Below are 20,875 nucleotides of genomic sequence, written 5' to 3' on the forward strand. Positions count from 1 at the left end.
AACAGCTTATCTCTCTTGCTCCGTGAAGTGAGAAACATAAACAATTCTGTGTGTGCGCAAGTAATCTGGGCCTGCCTGCGTTCACTGCTGAAAGGCAGGGTCAGACAGATACAAGATGAAATCGTGCTCACGAATGTAATCAAAGGAACATGGAGTCAATGGTCAAAACATGATCTTGCAATGTATTAATGCCGGTAGCATTACACTTGGCTGACATTGTTTGTGGAGGGGGGGGGCCACAGGGTTTCATGTTCAGATGCAGACTGTTAAAATCCTCTACTGTCCCTGAATGTCTATGCTAGCGAGCAAAGAAGGACGCCTGCCACCACACGCAGGAATCTGGGGAGGGGTACATGAAAGGCAGTGAGAGAGAAATACTGGACTGGCATCCACACTCCTTCGGGGTTAGTCTTATTCAAGGGACAGCACCACTATGTCTAGATATTATGGAATCTGTAGATCTACACCGGCTGGAAAAACAGAGGTGAGATGATGATTAAGTAGTCTTGCTGATAACCAAAAGAAATAGCACAGTAGGAATTGTGCTTATCAATTCTAGCAGTGGGAAGTGCTGTTACATGCCCAAAGCTGACCAGGATACAAACCAAAGGTCCTAGAATGCTGGTTAGATTCTATATAAAGAGGGGCTAGGGGAGCACAACACGAAGCAAAACAGGAGCAAAGGAGGGAAACCAGGGAACTAAAAGGGGGAAGGAAAACAATTGTGGAGGGAACATAGTTATCTGTGCGGCCTAGAACGTAAGAGACTAACCAACACATTACCTAAGACTCTCAGTGGGTCTGAATAGTGCCCTACCTCTCTTCACCAGGAAGTGACCCAAAACCCAGGAAGTGAGTAACTATTGCTGCACTGAAGTTAGCCATTTAATGTCCCTGCCCTTCTCAACATCCACAGGGCCTTTATCCAGGCTCCTTTCACCTGCCGTTTCACATGAATCCTCAAAGTACCTGCTCTGAAAAATTACCCCTGGAGAAACAGTGTTGAGCCCAAGTTTAAGTGTATGTCGTTTGTTAAACGTCTTTACTAACCTTTGGGTGTGTATTAATCTACTGGTTCCAAAATTATTTTTGACAAATCATAACACTTCCAGGTCACTAGGTATTGTAATTGACCACAAAAGATACAGGAATCAATGATTTCTTCTACTTCATATTCAGGGGACCCATCCACTAACACAGCTAGTGGTTTACTGGGACTATCAAGGATGGCTGTTTTTAATTAGGACACAAAGAATACGTCCGTCACTGTGAAGGAAGTGCTAGCTGGAGTGTGGATTTTCTGATCTTTCCAATAATTGGAAAGAGACTTACAAATCTAGTTGTAAACTTAGAGTGAGACCCAGGAATAGCATTTGCTTGATGGATAGCCATACGTTCCCACACTCTTGATAGTCAGGGGCCTTTCTGCTAGTTTGTCTGCAAAGTATTTTTAACTAGTTTTTGACTGTTCTAAATGTTGATGAGCAGATTTATGAGTTGCATTCAGTCTTTTTAACAAAGTGAACACATAGGATATATGTGACTCAGACATTTTCTGGGGTATCCTCTGGGGGTAGTAGCCAGAGGAGAAGGAAAAGGGGAAATCTGCTGAACTACAAATGTAATGAGTTGTAATTAAACTCCGCTAGTGCTATCTAGCAGTGACAGGCATTCAGATGCTCCAGCAAAAAACATCACAAGTATTGATCTAATAACCGATTCTGTCATTCTAACTTTCTGTCGATTTGTAGGTGGTAACTTGTTGACTTAAAATGCCTAGTACAGACTATTTAAATAAATTCAGTGCTATAAATGAAATGAACAGAGTTCCTTGATCTGTGATTATAATCACTGGCAGACCATGCAAACGATAAATATACCTGCCAATTCAACTGCAATCAATTGTTTCTTTAAGGGTATAAAGTGTACCATTTTCTGAAATAGTCTATCACAACCAAGATTGCCATGTATCCCTGATATGGGGGGAAATCAAAAATAAAGTACATGGAGATCATGGTCCTAGCCTGGTATAGCTTAGAAAGTGGTTGCAACACTGCAGCCTCTGACACATGGGAGTCAGCTAGGAACAATTGTTAACTAGGAACCCATTTCAAGAAAAAGTTTATCACTGTTGCAAGTATATGATTTTTTGCAATGACTCTCTCATGAGCCTGAAAGAAGAGTAATACAGCATAAATGTCTACATTAATTCCAACATTGTAGTATTGGTGAATGCTCACTTCAACCAAAGTGAGTAAAATGTATTTGTAAATACAGAAATCTTAATAAAAAATCATACTAACAAAACACAACATATATTGATAATGCTTACGCAAATATTGAGAAATAGAGAAAAACAAAGAAAAGTGACTTATGTGACCCCAGTGAAGTGACCATAACCAGCCTGTATTAAGACACAAAGTGACTGTATTGAGTTAAAAAACTGGTTATTGGAGTAAGAAGGAAGTCTTCTGTGATTTTGATTCAATATGAGGCGTATTCTGTGGAAGCTCGCCGGATTCACGGCAAGCTTTCACAGAATACTCGCCACGTTGGGTCCTGCTAGATAATTGATGCATGCACAGGACTGGATCGGTTCTCACCCAGAGGCGATCCCCATTACAGATGTCATATTTATTTAATGGTATTCCCACCTGACTACACCCGACGTATTCCTATCATGAGGGCGCAACCGTGAATGCATTCAATCCTTCTGCATGGTATTGAACCTATCGCATATAACTCACCCGCTGTCACGATTCACTCCCTGTGCTCTCGTGCCCACCACCAGGGGGCCGAATTGTGGGGCTTTCCAGTGTTCTAATATGCTTCCAAACACTCCCATGCATGCATATCTTGACTTCCAGTCATTTGGACACTATTTACGAATTGACATCCATTCCCAGTCCATGCCAAGTTTTGTGGAAGCCAGTCTGCTCATGCTGGAAACTCCTCAAGTTATAATCCCCTGCTCACTTCTTCGTCTCCACCCCTGCAGGCCAAGGATGGGTGGAGGAATTCAGCTCACCTGTAGGTGGCTGCTGCTAGCCTGCTTACACCTGATGCATGTGATTACTGTGAGCTCTTATAAGCCCCAACTCCCTTCAGGCCAAGGTTGGTCATTGTAGCTGTGTACCGGTGAGACTGATCCTTGCTCCAGTGTTTCCAGAGCGCTTAATATCCTTGTTTCCTGAGCTTTTTATATCTTTGTTTCCAGTGCTTCCTGAGCTTTAGTTATTCCTTGTTCCTGAGCTGTTGCTGTTTTCTTGTTTCTGAATTAGCACTGCCTGCAGTGCTACCTGACTCCTGAAGCTTTAGTAATTATCTATTCCTGAACCAGCACTGCCTGCAGTGCTACCTTGACTCCTGGGCTTTAGTAATTCCCTGTTCCTGAATTAGCACTACCTGCATTGCTAGCTTGACTCCTGAGCTTTATCTCCATTCTAGTTCCTGCACCTGAGCCTTAGCATTCCTTGTTCCTGAGCTACAGCAGTTTCCCTTGTTCCTGAACTAGCACTGCCTGCATTTGCAGTCAGTATCTGTAACAGCAATTGCGGGTGAGAAACTTACTGAGCTTCAGTCTTACCGTGTGGAGCTCCCGAGTGCTTTACCCCACATTCCCTTTATTGTTAATATTGTATTATATATATGTCTTGCACGATCGGTCTGGGTGTAGTTAGTCTGAATGCTAAATTGCCTTGTGAGTGCCCTTCCTTTCTGAGTCTTAGCCATCTTGTACACTTGTACAGGCTTCCCCTTTGGATCCCTTTTTCTCCTCTGACTCCCTGTGTGATCCTGGGCAGTGCTGTACTACTCTTTCTGTGCACTGTACGTTTTCTGTCCAGTTCCCAGTCCTTGCGCAAGTCCCTGACTGTGTTCCCGACATAGTCCCGGACAGTCCCTGACACCCGCATTCAATGAATTAAGGGTGTGGACTATTGGTGAATTGGAATACTTATGCCACCAATGTCTTGGCACTTACGACAGGAGACTAAGTGCCCTTAGTCCCCAGAATTTTCCGTCCTGAAGAGACCCCCATATACATAGTGGGGTCGAAACCTCTTCAGCAACCAATAAGGATAGTCTTAGGAGCACTAGAAAATACTCTGGTCTTTGATCTGGAATACTGAATCAGAATCACAAAAGACATCCTTCTTACTCCATTTTAAAATCTTAGTCTGTAGGCTCTTGCAAGGGATGTACAAAGCGTTTCCACATGCAATAAACCATATTTCAAGGCTTCTAGCTGAGGGTTCTGTTCCCCCCATTGTTTTTGAGCTCCATTCAGTTGTGACTGTCTAACCCAGTCCAAAATATTTAGTGAACTAGATGTAAAGTGAGCCAGAATGTAGGGAATCTCCACTTTGCTTTCAAGTTCCAGATCCTATTGTCAAGCTAGAGCATCAGCCTTTCAGTGTTGACAGCCATATCTACATGTGAGGATGTAATCAAAACAAGAATAGACTGGTGTCCAGCTGGCATGACGAACATTAGCACATTTCATACTGGTAACATACAGGAGATTTTTGGGGCCGGTTCACACAGTCATTTTATGTTGTGCCCCTTCCAAATTAAGTGTTCAATGGGTAAAGGCTTCTTTGATGACACACTCTATCATATAATGTGTTATATTTTTCAGTATCTGTCAGAATTCTAAAATAATAGGCTACATGGTATAACTCAATGTTTTCAGTATCTCTCTGAGACAAAACTGCCCCAATAGTGAATGAAAAGGCATTAGTCTCTACCACAAATGGTAGTAAATCATTGGGATTTTGTAACACAGAAGGCAACGTCTAAGTATCTTTTAATAAATTAAAATCTTCATCTCATTCGGATCCCTAGTCAAATTTCACCCCTTTGTTTGTCAATTGTATATGGGATGGTCAAAGTCTTTAATAAATAGCCAATAAAAAATTCCAAAGCTGATTAATCTCTAAATTTCCTTTATATTTCCCAGTACCGGCCATTTCAGGAGTCCCTGGATCTTTGCAGGAAGCTTACCAATGCCATTGGCAGAATTTCTGAACTTCAAAAATGAGATGTATAATACTTCGCATAAACCTGTATTTTGCCTTGGCATAGAGTGAAAGTTTCTCAATCGTGTTATTTTTTTCTTTTTTATCTGGCTTTGACGTTATTCCAACATTGAATATATCAAATGTCAATAAGATTAATTAACATGTATACCATAACATCCAGAATGTCTTAAATATTCTCCACAAAATGTTGGAAGGCAGCAGGGGGTGATGATGTATTTAAAATGTCCATAGCGGGTACTAAAAGCCATTTTCCATTCATGCCATTTACATAGCTGCCCAAGTTTAACTGTTCCTAAAAGATCAAGTTTGGAAAAGATCTTAGCGGTTTTAACTTGAATGAAAAATACAGATATATGAGAGGTAGGGGATAATGATTTCTTTTGGTGACGGCATTCAATTCCCTCTAGTCAAAATATGGTCTAAATTCCCCTTTAGATTTTTTTTCACTAAGAAAATAAAGGGTCCTGTCACTTATCTGGAGTTTCTAATGAAGCCTCTAAATTTTCTTGCAGATATTGGCGAAGTACTTTAATTTCTACCATGGTCAATGGGAAGATTAAACCATGAGGAATGGCTTTAAATCAATTCTGCAAACGTATTCCCAATGTGGTAGAAGGGTGTCTGCCCTTTTCTTACTAAAGACATTGGACAATTCAGCATATTGTGGAAGAATATTTTCTATCTTGTCTTCTGTCTTTGCTGGAATGGGTTGTATACATAAGCAATTCAAAGGGTACATCCCTTCTGACTGTGGATTTGTAAAATAGTATCACTTGCAGTATGTTCAGTTAAGACACATTTCCAGGGTGGTCCACTTGATTTGTAGATTGTGACTCATTAATCATGTAGTGCTGAGGACTATCAGAAACAATGAGGCATAAATGCGATCAAATGATATCTTCTGCACATGCCCTGCTTGGGTAGCCATTAACAGCAGAAGAACCTTTTGAGAAACTGTGCCTGAAGTGAATTCTGACCATTGATTTCGCTCTTTTACTGCTTCCTCAGTAACTGGAATCTCACGAAGAACTTGAAAATGATTGCCCATGAAGCATACTGAGAACCCGGAATCAACCAAAGCATTTACTCTAATCGTTTCATGTGAAGTTGTAATCGAGACTAGTAAAAATAGCATGCTTCTTCCATAACGGATACTACTGTAAATAGCAAGCTGTCCTGGGTCTATTGCTCATGGATGAGCTACTACATTTCCTGGGAGCACTTTATTTTACTAAGTGTCTTCTCTTTCCATAATAAAAACAAAAAACTGAATTCCTCCATCAGTCTTTCTCCCCTATGAAGAGAATTGTTCTCATCTCTTCGACATGCGTAGGCTCTCCACGAGTCTTCATTGGTTCCGGTCTTCGAGGGATGTAGGTTTGATGAATAATTTGTTGTCTCTCTGGCTTCCACTGCTGTGCATCAATATGGAGGGTTAAACAACTAAGGCTGAGGTTATTGTTGGCCAGTTACCTGCCATGGATAAAAGAACTTTTAAATCCTCCCTCAAACCTTTGTAAAGTTCAGTGATTGAGTATTCATCCATCCACACACCTTCAGAGATCAGGTGTTGAAAAGTACTAATGTATGTAATAAATTCTTGATTGTTTGACAAAAATTGCTGAAATATGATTAAAAAACTGAGACCAACTGATCAGCTAAGGGCTTCGGATTAATATTAGAGGGTGTAGCCCAGGTCAGAACGTTCTTGATAGGGTACCATAAAACGAACATGGTCTTGGCTGCCTCTAAAGAAATGTCTTGATGTTCTAAGAAGTGTAACTTACATTGGAACAAAAAACTTTGGAATCTGTGAGGATCCCCTCCAAACTTTTCAGGAGCTGCTAATACCAACTGGATAGGACCAATAGCAAAGGGGTTCATGTATGCTATTGCTACCGGATGGATTAAGACCATTTGATGTAGAGCTTTTGTTACCAGATGAGATGGGAGCGGAACTCAAAGGGATCAGAGATACCTCCTTTAATTGTTTTAATAAAAGGGCACGTTTGGGCATTTACACGCTAACTCTTCATACATCTTGGAAATTATTTCACCAACACATGAATAGGCTTTTCCAGACGAGCCCATTATGGGAGTGGCAAACTGTCAGATTCCAAAGCTGTACACCTGTGGCACTCCACAATGCATAAGCCATCGAGCACAGAGGGACTTTGGCACAGAACGTTGAAATTGTGGGAGAAAAATAGGGAAGGGAGTGCCAGAGAAGTATTGGACTAGCATCCACACTTCTTCCGGGTTTGTCTGTTTCAAGGGATGGCACCACTCTGTCTAGATGTTACAGGATGGGATATTTACGTTGGCAGGAAGACATAGGGGAGATGATCAATAAGCAATCCAGCTGGTAACCAAATGATATAGCGCAGACGGAATTATGTTTACCAGTTCTAGCAGCTGGAAGTGGTGTTACAACCCTGAAGCTTATCAGGAGGCTTCAAGCAATTGGTCCCAGGATACTTCAGCAACACACTGGTAAGACTCCACAGAAAAAGAGGGTAAGACAGCACAAAACAATATAAGGCGAAACAGGATCAAATCGGGAATACGAAAAGGGTAGGAAAATTATAACTGAGGAGGAAACGCAATAACCGGTACATAAACAAAAAGCCAAAGGAACTATGCAACACGTTACCAGGAGAAACCTAGCACTGTAAGTGGATCTAAATAGTGATTTACTTCTTTTCACTTAAAAATGAACCAAAACCAAGGAAGTGAATGACTATAGCTGTACTGAAGTTAGAGATCTTGTGTCCCAACCTTTCGCAAATTCCACTGACCCGTTTATCCAGCGCCTCCAGCCTCCACAGGACTGCTGTTTCCCCTGAATCCTCACACATGCTCGCAGCATGTTGAGGAAGGGGGTCTGCCCTGGAAATCTTGCTTTTAGAGTTTTGAGCAGCCCAGTGCCTCCACTCATAAGAAGGAACTGAGAGGCACTCAGGAGAAAGCCACAAGAGGGATGCTTTATAGTGGAGTACTCTTGGAATCCATCAAGGTGCTCCACACACCAGTCTAAACACTAGCTCTGAGACCATTGAGCAGTGAGTAAAGGCTAATTGGCTTATTTCCCTTGTGCCGCCGGTATGTCATTTATAACCATATTAAAAGTGACGCACCGTGCTTGTAAATATGGGAAAATCCTGCAGCTTCTTCCAGGAGAGTGGCAAAAGGGGAACAGACTATGCCAAAAGTGGAAACCTACGCTAGCACACTGGAACATGATGTGCGTTAAGTCTTATTAGAGGTCAGTGAGTTTAAGAATTGAACTGTGGAGCATGGGCTGAGGATAGATACAAGACTGGAGAATATGAGGTGGTGAGCTGCTGATTATTAGGGTTCCTTCTGTGGTCCCGGCTGGCAGGGTTGTAGAGGGCATGCTGTCCCAACTGTGTGGACCACTTAGTGGTCCAATTGTTGAGAAAGGGCTTCCATTCTGCAATATGTGTATCAGATTCCATCTCCTGCACAAAATCGGGCGATTTGGGAGGAGGCACGGTAGTGGGCATTCTGAAATCATCTGCACTGGACAACGCAATTCTGGATAACACCATATAGCTAAAGGTGGCTCTTTTTAGGGTCACTGCCTCTTCCTTTCCCTGATCTCTGTCCTGAGACACTGGTAGCGAAACAGGCACATTTGTAGACAAAAAAGGAAATGCACAACACGGAGGATGCAGCGACTCTTTAATACCCATTATAGATGAAAATGAACCTTACGGCAAGAAATACCACTGCACACAAGTTCCTATGGCCAAACTCTTCCTTTCTGCTATTGCTGCGTTGGATGGTGCACCAGCAGGAGCTTCGGAGGGATTTGGTGATGCAGATGATGGTGAGATAGTGGATGAAGGTTACTGGGCCTTTGCCCTCAAGGATACTGCCTGTTGGAACAGGTGTAGAATGACTAGGAGGGGCTGGCTCCTCCAGGTGGACTGCATTGTGGTGTTTCTTGTCTCTTCTTTTGTTCTCCTTCTCTGATATGGATCTTCGTATGATAGCAGCATAGTCATTGTGTTTTTTTTAGATGTTTTCTCTGCAATGAAAGCAAGGTACTGAAGTACACACTCTCCAATTGGTTTCAGCTTCTTTATCCAAAAACGAAATCCTCTCAGGAAGCCACCACATCCCTCCACTGCTGCTCTCTCCCATCTGCTACACTCTATTTCAAAGTCTACGTTCTATATAGAACCTACTACTCCTAACATTTTTTTAGGGTAGAACAATTCAAGAGATCTTTTAGGAGGAATGGTTTACATTCCGACACAACCCGTGCCTCTGTTTTGCAAAATAATGAAAACAAGAAATAATATGCAAAACGAATGGGGAAAAAACCTATGTACATAAACAATAAGAAAGCAAGTATGCTATAAATATAGAGATTAGTGACCTACATTTTTAGAAATTGAGAACAAACATATTCTACAAGTCTCCTTGGTTTCTTCAGCTCATTAACCAAAATGACTGTGTTCATTCTTTTTCGAGTAGTCTCACTAGACTCTAGGTGTGACTAGACACACACTTGCTCAGCGCCAGAATACCATCAAAGACATTTCCTTCTCACCTTCTTCCAGCCACCAATACTTCAGACTTAATTGATTATTATTACTTTTGCCAAAGTGATTCTGTTCAAATGTCAAACTTTCCCACCATTCAATCTTACATATTTCCTACGTACTTGCTCAACTTTCTTAGGCTCACTGAATTTACTTTTACCATTGTGTACACTACGTCTCACCCACTGTCCGACTTTCATTTCTACTTCTTTTACCCCATTTTCTCATTGTGGTAACTCTTTTTCTTTCTTTTGGATTCTTCGTTCCAGTGTGTCCAAAGGAATTACCCTTGCCCTGTGCATCCATCCTAGGTTGCTATTGAATAAGGCATATGTGCTCTCATAATCCCAAGGGGACTCTCTCCTTAATTGTTGTTTGTTTGTGATTTGATATGCCCACGACATTCTCTTTCACTCCTTAGTCCAACTCTTCTTACCATGGTTAGCTAACTGAACAGCACCCTTGATTGCACAGTTAATCCTCTCTACAGCACCATTACCACTTGGGTGATACAATAGCATAAATCTGTATTCAATTCCTGAGCACTTCAAAATACTCTAACATTTCCTTATTTTTTAATTGAACCCCATTATCCATCAATGACAATCCTTCTCGTATAAAGAATTCATTAATTCTAAAAACCACCAATTTGAAAAACAGTTAAATAACAACAATAATATACTTATTCATGCTGTCAGTCCAGGTAATCAAACCCATAATATCCAGGGCAATACCTTCTCAAGGTAAGGTCGAGCTCTCACATGAACACAATGGTGGCCTCAGAGTTTTTTGGGGTTTTATCAGCATTCACAGTTTAGATACTCATACACATACATTTTTGTTTCTACATCAGTACTGGGCCACCAATACAACTTCTTGACTCTTCTTTGTCTTACAGCGGGCTATATGTCCTTCGTGACATAATAAAATCTATCTTTCTCTTAACTTTAGAGTTGGAATTACCTTATCACCCCTCAATCCAAACAGTTCTTCCTCAATCAGTACATCATGAACTTCCCAAAATGCTTGCTACCGTTTCCTTCTTACCTTTGCTTTTCCATCCATGATTTATTCTTTCCTTGACTTATGTTAATACCTCATGACGTTTGTATGCTTCTTCCCATTCTGAGCTATAAGTGATACTCTTTTTTCAACCTACATTCGTGATATATGCTACACAAAACTCAGTCCATACATCTATGTCTTCTTCTTTCATCTGCTCAGACAATCTGCTCAAAAAATCTGCAGCTATAGTCTTGTCACCTGGAACATACTTAACCTCATACACAAAATTCTGCAAATACATGGACAATCTAGGTATCCTTGTGGAGGCTTTAAACAAACCTTCCGTAGCTCATAATTTTATCAACATGTTATGGTCACTTCTCGGGGTGAACTGTTTTTCCCAAACATACTACAGAAAATACTCTAATTCCCTTACCCACACTAGAATTTCTTAGTCATAGAGTACTTTTCTTCAAATGTCGATCATGATTGAGCAGCAAATGCTATCACAACCTCTTTACCTGTAGCTCTGCTACCATAAACCCTAGGGATACCCTATAGCACAACATTGGAATCTACTGCCCTTCCCCCTAAGTGAAAATGCTATCATTGCTAGATTTCTTTGCAACATGCACCACACAATCGACAGTGGGACTTGTGCATGGTATTTCCCAGCCGACCTTCAGCAAAATACTCTACTCAATGGTGGGTGCTTTTCTGAGAGTAGTGGGCAGCATATACAGTTCCCAGTGGAGACCCACATAGCTAATGTCAGCAAACCAATCTTATGTGCCACGCTGGGATTCTGTGATGTCCTAGGGTCAATTGACTGCACTCATGTACATCTGGTGACCTCACATACACCACAAATGTATGCTGCAACTGTAAAGTAAAGCACACCGTTGATGTGTAAAGGTTGTGTGATGCAGGCCTGTGTATGCTGAAGGCTGTGCCTGGTGTCTTGGTTCAAACCAAAATACCATGATCTGTCCGGTGTGCAACATTAGTCGTACTACGGTGACACGCCACTATCAAGGTACCTAAATGCTTGGTGAGTGGCAGATAAATCAATAATTCATCATCAAAGATTACAATACAATATGAATGTTGCAGGCCAATCTCACTACATTTGTAGAACTATTATCACCTATGGCGCCACATGTATGAATCAATGTGAATATGTGTAACAAACTACATCGGTCACTCTTCAAAATGATGATGATTCTCAGCTAAGCAAACATTTTAAAAACCAAATGTACTGTCATTGCAACTTTCATTTCTCTTACTTTGGATTCCTCCAACCCTGAGCCCTTCATTCATGTCTTTCATACAATACGTTGAGAATTGTCAAAATGTTTTTCTTCCCACTGCTTAAGGAAGAGCTGGGCTGCAGAACTACCACCAGTTGTCACGCTTTTGTGCTTGTGATACATGACTTGCATATGTACCTAGTATTTCGAGGTTCGGCACCTGTTTTTGCATTCTCAACACACAATGTTATGTTATGTTAGTAAGACTTTTATAGCGCACAGCTACCCTAGGGTGTCCCGGCGCTTGCTGCAGTGCTCCCGACAACCAAAAACAAAAGGAGAATCAGAAAAGCCATGTTTTGAGCGAGTGGATATGTTGATACAGTATTGATTTTGTCTTTTATTTCATTCTAGAGACATGTTCTTGTTTTCGGTGGGGTCTGCAGAATGAGATGGTATACTATGCAGCCATGGTGTCTTACCGCTTCCTTGGCTAAGACCTCTGGCTTAGGATTAAAAAAACTGAACTACCTACTATTGTATACACAAGCACCCGCGCTCGTGTATTCATGCTACTTGTGTTGTTGTTTGAAGTAGACACGAGCGCATGTCTTTGCGTTCGTGTCTGGTCTAAATAATGACTGGAAGTTGTAGTCGATGTCCCCGGGTCAGGCGGGCGTCTTTTGAATGGGGGTGGGATATATATGCAGGGTTTTGTAACATACCCGGCATTCGTTGCTCTGATGTTGTACTGCTTACTTGTGGAAATAAATGTGGAGCAACTTTACCTGTCATCTAGCCTTCTTTATTTGGATGTACGTGCGGCAGGAATTATTTTCCACACCTACCTTGCTGTGGTCCATGATGGAAGAGTTTGACATGTTTCTGCTTCTAATGACTCAGTAATGTCACAGAATGGCAGTGGAATCAATTTGCCTTGTTTTGAGGTGGTATGGCCACTCAAAATAACTGTTTGCACACTTCTACAGAGGAAGGAGATGTTGGGTGTACTAGGGCACTTCTATGTGCTGGCTGTTTCTGTTCTCTAAGGATTCATTTTCTCATACCAGGAACTACCAATGCTTAAAATGGGCACTTCCTTATATTTTGTGTTGCTGATATTTATTGGGTGCAGTATTTAGTACACCGGGTAAATAGAACACATTCTATATTTCATTAACACACAGAGGATCAAGCGGGAGAGGCCCAACCAATGACATACTACTCCCTATCTACATATGAATCTCACCAAAAGTATGTCTGGTAGAAATAGGAATATAAATAGGAAAGCACTGTACACCGTTTGGGGGCAGTGTGGGTGTTGAACAGTGTGTTTCAATCATTTTCAGGAGAGAACTTCTTTCAGGACGAGAACCCTCACTCACTCAAAGAAAACATGCTTCATCATTGGGTTCCCTCCTCACACCAAGGCCACAAGGTCCTTGGTGTGGACTGCAACTCCTCAGAGAGTGAGGAGGAGCTGAGGTGTTTTGGGAAACAAGAAAGCAATAGTGGAGAATGAGTGAAGGGCAGAGTGCAAAACAAGATGGAGGGTAAAACTGTCTTAAGAAGGCCAAATAACCTTTATTCTGTGGACTCCTAGGACAGGATTAAAAAATGTAGAGGACTAGGGGTTTTCAGCAAATATTCCCCTACAGAAGGTCAACATGTTTCTGCCCTTGGGAGACTCTAACAAGGGTTATGGGTAATTCTTTAGGACCAAAATGAGCAGTCACTCTGCACAAAATCAAGAAAACTAAATATACTTGTCACCAATTGAATAGCCTGTCAGATATGGCAATAGCTTGTATATGTTGTGGGTCCACCGTCTATCTATCTTGTGACGTAGAGAATCCACTCTCAAGCCATTGCTGTGACACCACTGTTGCACAGCTTCGTAAAGTCCGTGCTAGAACTTGTGGACTTCCCAGCGAGTGTTATTTAACATACACATTATTTACCAAACCCCACAAAATCGGCTTTTCCCACCGAACTCATAATTGAGGTCTTAGTAAACTCGGTAGAAAGTTTAAAACTGTCAAGCCTATAACATACAATGCTATTAGTCTTAGGTTGTTGTTATGTCCATCCAGTAGTGTCCTTCCCAATGGTCAAGATCTTTTTCTTTTCAGAAATTCTGTTCATTATCTAATGCTCAAATCTTAGTTTCACTGTACAATAATGCTTTGGCACAGACTGGCTAACTCTGCCTTCTTTACTGTTGTCATCAAGCATTTGAGGGAAGAATCTCAAGTAACCCAGAATTCTACAGTGGTGTTGGCTGTAAGACTCTGTTCCTGTATAGTACAGATATAGTCTAAAAACTATACTTTCCATTCTTGCCAATTCATACATGGCTCTCCTGAAGCTTGCAAGAAAGACTGTCTGTAGTTGAATAAGGTTAAATTGATCGGTAGTTAACAATTTTGAGTGAAACTAACTTTCCATGTAAGGGAATCTACCGCAGGAAAAACATATATATAAATTTACCGTTTTTAAATGTTTTCCTTTCTGTTATTTTTATCTGCATACTTCATGCAAGCCATTACAACTCTGGCTTCCGACTGTCTGTCAGGTGCTGCGCATGCTCCATCCATTCCCTCCACAGCACTCAAAAAGAGATGCAAAGGAGTGAAGGTTGGGCGTTCCCAGCGCTCAGTCCTAAAGGCTGTGATTGCTGCCACTAGAGCCATAGGTACGTGCAAACGCACACTCTTACGCAATGCTCGAAGCTGTCGTGACACGCTCCTTGGCCTGAGACTGTTGCACAGGCACCCTATGAAAAATCTTCATGCTAGTCCATCGCATTGTTTAGCTTGTGCGTGGTTAATAGGTGAGCATGAGGCAGTGGAGATGTCCTACTGTCAAGACATTTATAATTTACAGGTACCTTACAGAAATCTCACCAGTTCTTCTAATGGGGCATTACCTCGCTCTCATTGGACCCTGTGAAGGAATACTTCCTCCTCCTATTGTTTCTGTGCTTACGGTCGTCATACAAACAGCAGTTTCTGGTGATAAGCCAATACTGGTGCACATATGTAGGTCTGTAAAGGCTTGTCCATGTATAACTCATAAACTATTTTAAATGAAGCAAACAACCTCCAAATAAATGCAGCTTCTTAATTCAAAGATAACCCAAAGGGAAGCTACCACACCTCTCTATCACTGCCTACTCCCAACTGCTCCAAACTATTTCAAAGTATACTTTCTATATATAATTTACTAATCTTAACATTCTTATAAGGTACAACAATACAAAAAAAACTTTAAAACGAAACTACCCAGGGTTATTTATTGCCAGACGAAGAAGTACAAAGGCAAGAATTACCTTAGAAACCATTAAAGAGAAAGAAAGCACTGTGTATTATTTGGTACACAAATACAATAAGGGTCTGAGTGGAGGTGTGTAATTACCTGATAAGTTCACCATTACGTATTCCATGGTTAGGGAGCACACAATATCCATTTCCGTAGGATGAAGAAGACGAATTTATAATACAAAAAGAAGCAGTGTGGTGGAAGTCACCTCCAAGGTAGAATCCTTTGACAGGAGCACTAGGTATACAATCTCTTTCAGAGAATAAAATACTGGCAGGAAGAAAATTGGGGCAGAAGTTCTCTAAACTGAATGAAGCACATGTGCATATTAATACTCTCCGGGTGCTCATATAACAGACATTCCTTGAGCATGATGTATGAGACTAGGCATTGAGAGGCAAGCGCAAGGTTGGTAAATCTAGATAAGGAGAACAGTAGCAGGTGACATTAATGCCACCAGAGAAAGCCAGGGAGAGGCATTTATTTAAATAGAGTGATGACTAAATGGAGGAAGCCTCTTAGGTCAAGATAGGGTATGTTGGTACATAGCAATAAGAGATGAGTGTCTCTGCGAGAAGCGTGGGCAGGCCTTTCCTGAGAAAGTTGCATGGAAGGAAGACTCTAAAGGTTAAGCAGGGAGTCTACTAGTAGTGGAATGAAGGAAGCATGGAGGCAGTGTATAATCTCAGGGAGAAGTATCAGAGCAGACCAATCCCTCCAGAGGAAGCGTGGGCAGACATTCCTCGAGAATGATGAATGAGGGTAGGCACTCTCTGAGGACGAGTAGAGGGTTGGTTAATAAAGAAAAGCACTGATACAGGTAATATGGTCAGAAGCAGGGTGGCAGTACTGAGGAACTTCTTAAGGATGAAGGCTGAGAAAGAAGCACTGGACATCCACTAACAAGAGAGAAAGTACCCGGGGGCCAATATGGAGCAAGCAATGGGGAAAAGACACTTTAAGAAATGAGTAAGAGGTTTGTATGTTTGTCAGATCAAGCATGAGGTAGACGTTTCCTGAGGGGCAGACATTTCCTGAGGTTATCAGCATGGCTTTTCACAACTGTGGTGTCTGGCAACTTGAGACACCTGTGTATTACTCGGAATATAGGGACAGGTAGTCCATGGTGTGATAGGAGAAGGGTACCTAATCCAGGAAGAGTTCTCCTGTATCCACTTTTTCCCCGATGACGATTCACTGGGGGTGTTATTGTATGGCTGAGAAGAAGTTGCACAGGAATTACATAAGGACGATGATGTGAGGTTGGTCTGTGCTTCTTTGATTTTATCGGAGCACGTATTCTCTGCAGAACAATTACATGGGTATGTAGTTCTTGGCTGCCTGACCGAGGGGAAGGATTGCTGTAAAGAGGATGTAGGTGCACGGGCCATCTGTACTCTAGAGTCAGCAGAAGAGCCTGTTTAGATGTCTTTGATTGTTGGTACAAAGATGTTCCATCAAAAACAAATAAGAGTGATAGTATATCCACGTCCGTACTAGGGGCAGGTACTCCAGCTAAACAATTAGGTGGTGAAATGTTCTTTTTCGCGTCACTGGGTGGGGAGCAAGAAACATTCGAGGGATATTGGTGTGAAAAGCGTTAGGACGGTTATTCTAGTCTTGAGGGGCAAAAGCAGGCCAGGTTTGATCAAAATGTAGGTGAAGGGCCTTGCGGCGCAGTGCAAAACGGACGAGGGACTGTTTTTAAGTGAATTAAAGCAGTTGAATGAGGACGCCCAGGATCTGGAAGCTGTTGCCCAAAAGGCGAGCAGGGCCTACAAAGGTGGAACAGGGAACACGAGGAAGAGGGGAGGGGAGTAGGCCTGGGGATGCCGTGGAGGTTGCCTGCGCGCGATGTCTTGGAGGATTCCTTCCTGGGTACCGCGTGACGTGCCGGTCTCACAGCACCGATCATTGTGAGGTATCGGTGACCATGGCAATATGGCTCCTCGCTTTACGGGTGGACAAACCGAACCGTTCTTATTGCTTACCCACATACCGCCGTGCTTATTGCTTGTCTAAATGTGATGCTTAATTCATTCGGCTCATCCCTTTCGATTTCACGTTAACTGCCCGAATCCGAAAGGTAAGCGTGGAGTGTAGTCGGAAGTGAAACAAGCCAGTACATTAATAGAAAAGGCAGGGGCTGCCAAGTCGCGTGTCATAATAATCACAGCCCAAGCTGTTGTAACGGTATCACTGCAGTTACCTTATGTAGTATTTGGGCCTCAGGCCCTCATGCATGTGAAAGTAATGGACGCAGACACAAGTTGTATAGTTAGACAACTGGCCCAGAGCACGTGCGCCTGGCCCCTTTTATTGCCAGGGTCACCTGACTGGTGACACCTGTGGTGGGAGGGTGTTCAGTGTGTGTTACAGCATGCTGGAACACTAGACTGCTGATCGGAGGATCACTACATCCCTCCCAAACTTTATTAAAGGTCAAAATACAAAAAGTCTGAATCTGTGGGAGAGAACACAAATTACAAACAAAATATATATCAGTGATAATGAGTTCCACGTAGTCTCTTCACTGATGGTCAACTGCCGGCGAGGGTATCCTTGCGGCCAGGACCACTCTGTCTCCTTGGCACGATGTCCGGGTGCTCTGTGGATGTGCTCTTTTGGACTTGCACCGTGGAAGTGTGTTTTACAGTCTCTTTCGTCCTGTACTGCCGTCAGTGAAAAGTGTGGATGGGCTGATGGCGGATCATTGGTGTTTTACTTTCCGCTGTATGGTCCTGGTAGAGGTGTTTTCTCCAACTGGTGTGGTTGTCTTCTAACAGGATTCACCGTTGCAGGATATCCCTCTCACGGATACCCCTCTCTCGTGGGTGTCCCCTCTCACTGGACGACCCGGAGGCCCTTTGCTGCCAGGCTTCCACTGGACCGGTGGACTGTCGCCTTGTCGCTCCAGCCGCGTTGGAGGAGTCGCTACAGGTCCTCTCTCCGTGTCCGAAGCTCCACCTGAAAAGGGTGTTGTTGGCACTTGGTCCTTCGCGCGCTACCTCTGTTCTCCCAGGATCTCCAGAGCAAGCTTGACCAGTCCATCTCTCGTTTTGGGACCCGCTGCCACCGGTGTCCCTGAGGCCTCTGCCCCTTGGATATTCACGGTCCTATGTCCGTTCTATCCCAGAGGTGGTTGTTTCCAACGGACTGGCCTGCTCGCCTCTGTCGTCCCCGGGAGACCTTCGGGTTTGCATATAGACGTGTACTCCCCAGTGGTGCTGATGTTCTCCCAGGTACTGTGTTCAGATGTCCATGCACCTTCTCACTTTGCTCTTCGGGTATTCCCCTTCCGGTGTGTGTTGTGTTGATCTGTCACGCACACCTCTTTGCTCTTCTCCTTTCCTCTTCGGGTGTTCCCCTTCTGGTGTGTGTTGTGTTGATCTGTCACGCACACTTCTTTGCTCTTCTCCTCTCCTTCTCTTCTTCCTTCGTTGTGGCGTCGTGCCACTCAGGATCTGTCTTTCTTTTCCTTTCTTTGTGACGCGGTCCGGTCTTCTCGCCTTCTTAATCGTCCTTACCAGGCTTCTCCGTGTAGCGTGCACTCTACACGTTTCCCTCTGGTCTTGTCCCAGCACTAGGACACTGTCTTCTTTTCACTCTGTGACTGGACCGGTCATCGCGACCTTCTTTCTTACGATTACTTCTGATTTCAAAACGATGTTGTTGGACCTCTCGTCCATCTTTTTCTGGTCCTCTTCGAGGACCTCTCCTGGGGTCCTCTTTGTTGATGTCCCCTCGGTCTTCCTCTTCAATCCCGCTCTGACCTCTTGGCAGGTCAGTGTGCTTGACCTCTTGTAGGTCGGCATCCTCCTTGCGACCATCTGGTGGGTCGGCTTCTTTGTTGCGACCGCCTAGTGGGTCGGCTTCTTCGTTACGACCATCTGGCTGGTCGGCTCCGTCCTCCTTGCCACCGTCTGGCTGGTCGGCGTCTTCCTTTCGACCATATCGTTGGTCGGCTTCCTCCTTGCGATCATCTGGTGGGTCGGCTTCTTCCTTGCGACCAACTGGCTGGTTGGCGTCTTCCTTGCGACCATCTGGCTGGTCGGCTTCTTCCTGCTTCTGGTGGTCCGCGCAACCACTTCTCCTTCTCTCCGCAGTCGCATCGCTTCGGCGCGCTTCAGACTACGCCCTCTGGTTGCTGCGTTGGACGCACTTACTGCGCATTCTCTTCAGTGCTTGCATTCTTGGAGCTGGAGCCGCTGTCTCTGTGCTGCTGTGCACTTGCTTGGTGCTGGGTCCCTGAATCACCCTTGTCTTTCTGGTGGTGCTATTGTCTCTTCCTGCTGCTGCGACAACCTGTGGCCACCAGGTACTGCTGCGCTTCGTTCTCACTGTGTTCAGGGCTCCCTTCTCGCTGATACCCTTCTCGCTGTCGGTGGGTTCTGCAGCTCCTGTTCCTGCGCTGCCTTTCACCGTAGACACACTCAAGGGATTTCTTGGCACCATGGGCTTGCTCCTCGTTCTCTACCTTCTGTGCATCTTCTGTCACTCCGTCCCTGTTGTGCATTCATGTACTCACGAATCTTCCCTGCGCCCTCTAAACGCAGTGTCTTAGGTGCATGCCTTGCTGACACTTTCCTTGTGCGCTCACTTGAGATACCTCCTTTGCATCAGGGCAGTTTCCCTGCAGTCTTCCTTTCATGGGTATTACAGCCGCTTTCCCTTCTGTACTGCTGACCGTGTCCTTTGTATGCTGTGCGTGATCCCTCGATTGGCCACTAGATGGCAGTGTTACACTCGTTTTCTAACGTGATCCCCGCTGGTTTTGAAGACTGAGGCCTCGCGTTGTCTTCACTCAGTGGGAGGTCTTCACCCGGCTGCCACACCTTCTTGGGACTCCCCACAGGGCACAGGCACTGCAGCCAGGTAGGCGCTATACAAGCTTCATTTAATCATTATCTACTTTGTGGAAATATTGTTTGTGCCCACACAATCGGGACTGTTTGCTGCACATTGACAGGCAGGGCAGCTCTTCTATCGGCCAGAGCAGCTTCACGCCCGCTGCCGGCCTCACCTCCTGTGTCTTTGTCCTCGCGGCTGCTCCTGCCACTTTCTTTCAATCACCTGCCTCCGGGTTGTACGGGGAACCTCTCCACATGCGGGAGCGTCCTCGCTTCATTTGGTGCTTGCCGGCCGCATGTGCACACTTCTCCTTGCGGGACACGCGCGCCGGAGGCTGCTCTCCTGCCCTTACGGCGTCTCTCCCTTTGGACTGTTACAGCCACATGGACCGACGCTTCCTGGGGTGTATGCAGGTAGTCAGGCACGACCGGAGGACTCCGCTTTAATACGGTGAGTCCCTTTTACTTTTAAAACCCTTCCCACCCCTTTTCTCCTCACAGGCCGCGCGGGGGGAGGGGGGTTTGCCTGTGCCGCTCCTTGTTACTCCCGCCCGCAGTAGCCTCTCAGTCCACATACTTCGCGGGCGGGGGAGGGTTGGCGCTGCAGCCGGGGCCTGTTTGGTCCGACTTGGGAAATCTGGGGGGTGCTGGCACCCCTCCGATCGGCTGGGGGCCACGCGCTCTCTTCCTCACGGGGGCGGGTACAACGGGCACCGCTTGTCTTCCTTGTGAGGGCGGGGTGGGCTCCCGCGGACCCACGCTGGTGGTCACTCACCGTTGCGCTGCAGTACGCTCATCTTCTTGCTTCAGATGCGAGGTGGGCTCCCGCTCGG

At 44.3% G+C, this 20,875-nt stretch overlaps 1 long non-coding RNA gene across 1 annotated transcript in view; it reads right to left on the reverse strand.

The window, feature by feature from the left end:
- The window catches only part of LOC146784068 (uncharacterized), an 82,989-nt gene extending 65,963 nt beyond the window's left edge, over positions 1-17,026 (reverse strand). The window contains exon 1 of the long non-coding RNA XR_014970516.1: positions 15,289-17,026. This is a non-coding gene — a long non-coding RNA (uncharacterized LOC146784068). The remainder of the gene's footprint in view (positions 1-15,288) is intronic.
- Between the last annotated feature and the right edge of the window lie 3,849 nt (positions 17,027-20,875).

The sequence above is a fragment of the Triturus cristatus genome, chromosome 11, assembly GCF_964204655.1.
Source record: "Triturus cristatus chromosome 11, aTriCri1.1, whole genome shotgun sequence".
Taxonomy (NCBI): domain Eukaryota; kingdom Metazoa; phylum Chordata; class Amphibia; order Caudata; family Salamandridae; genus Triturus; species Triturus cristatus.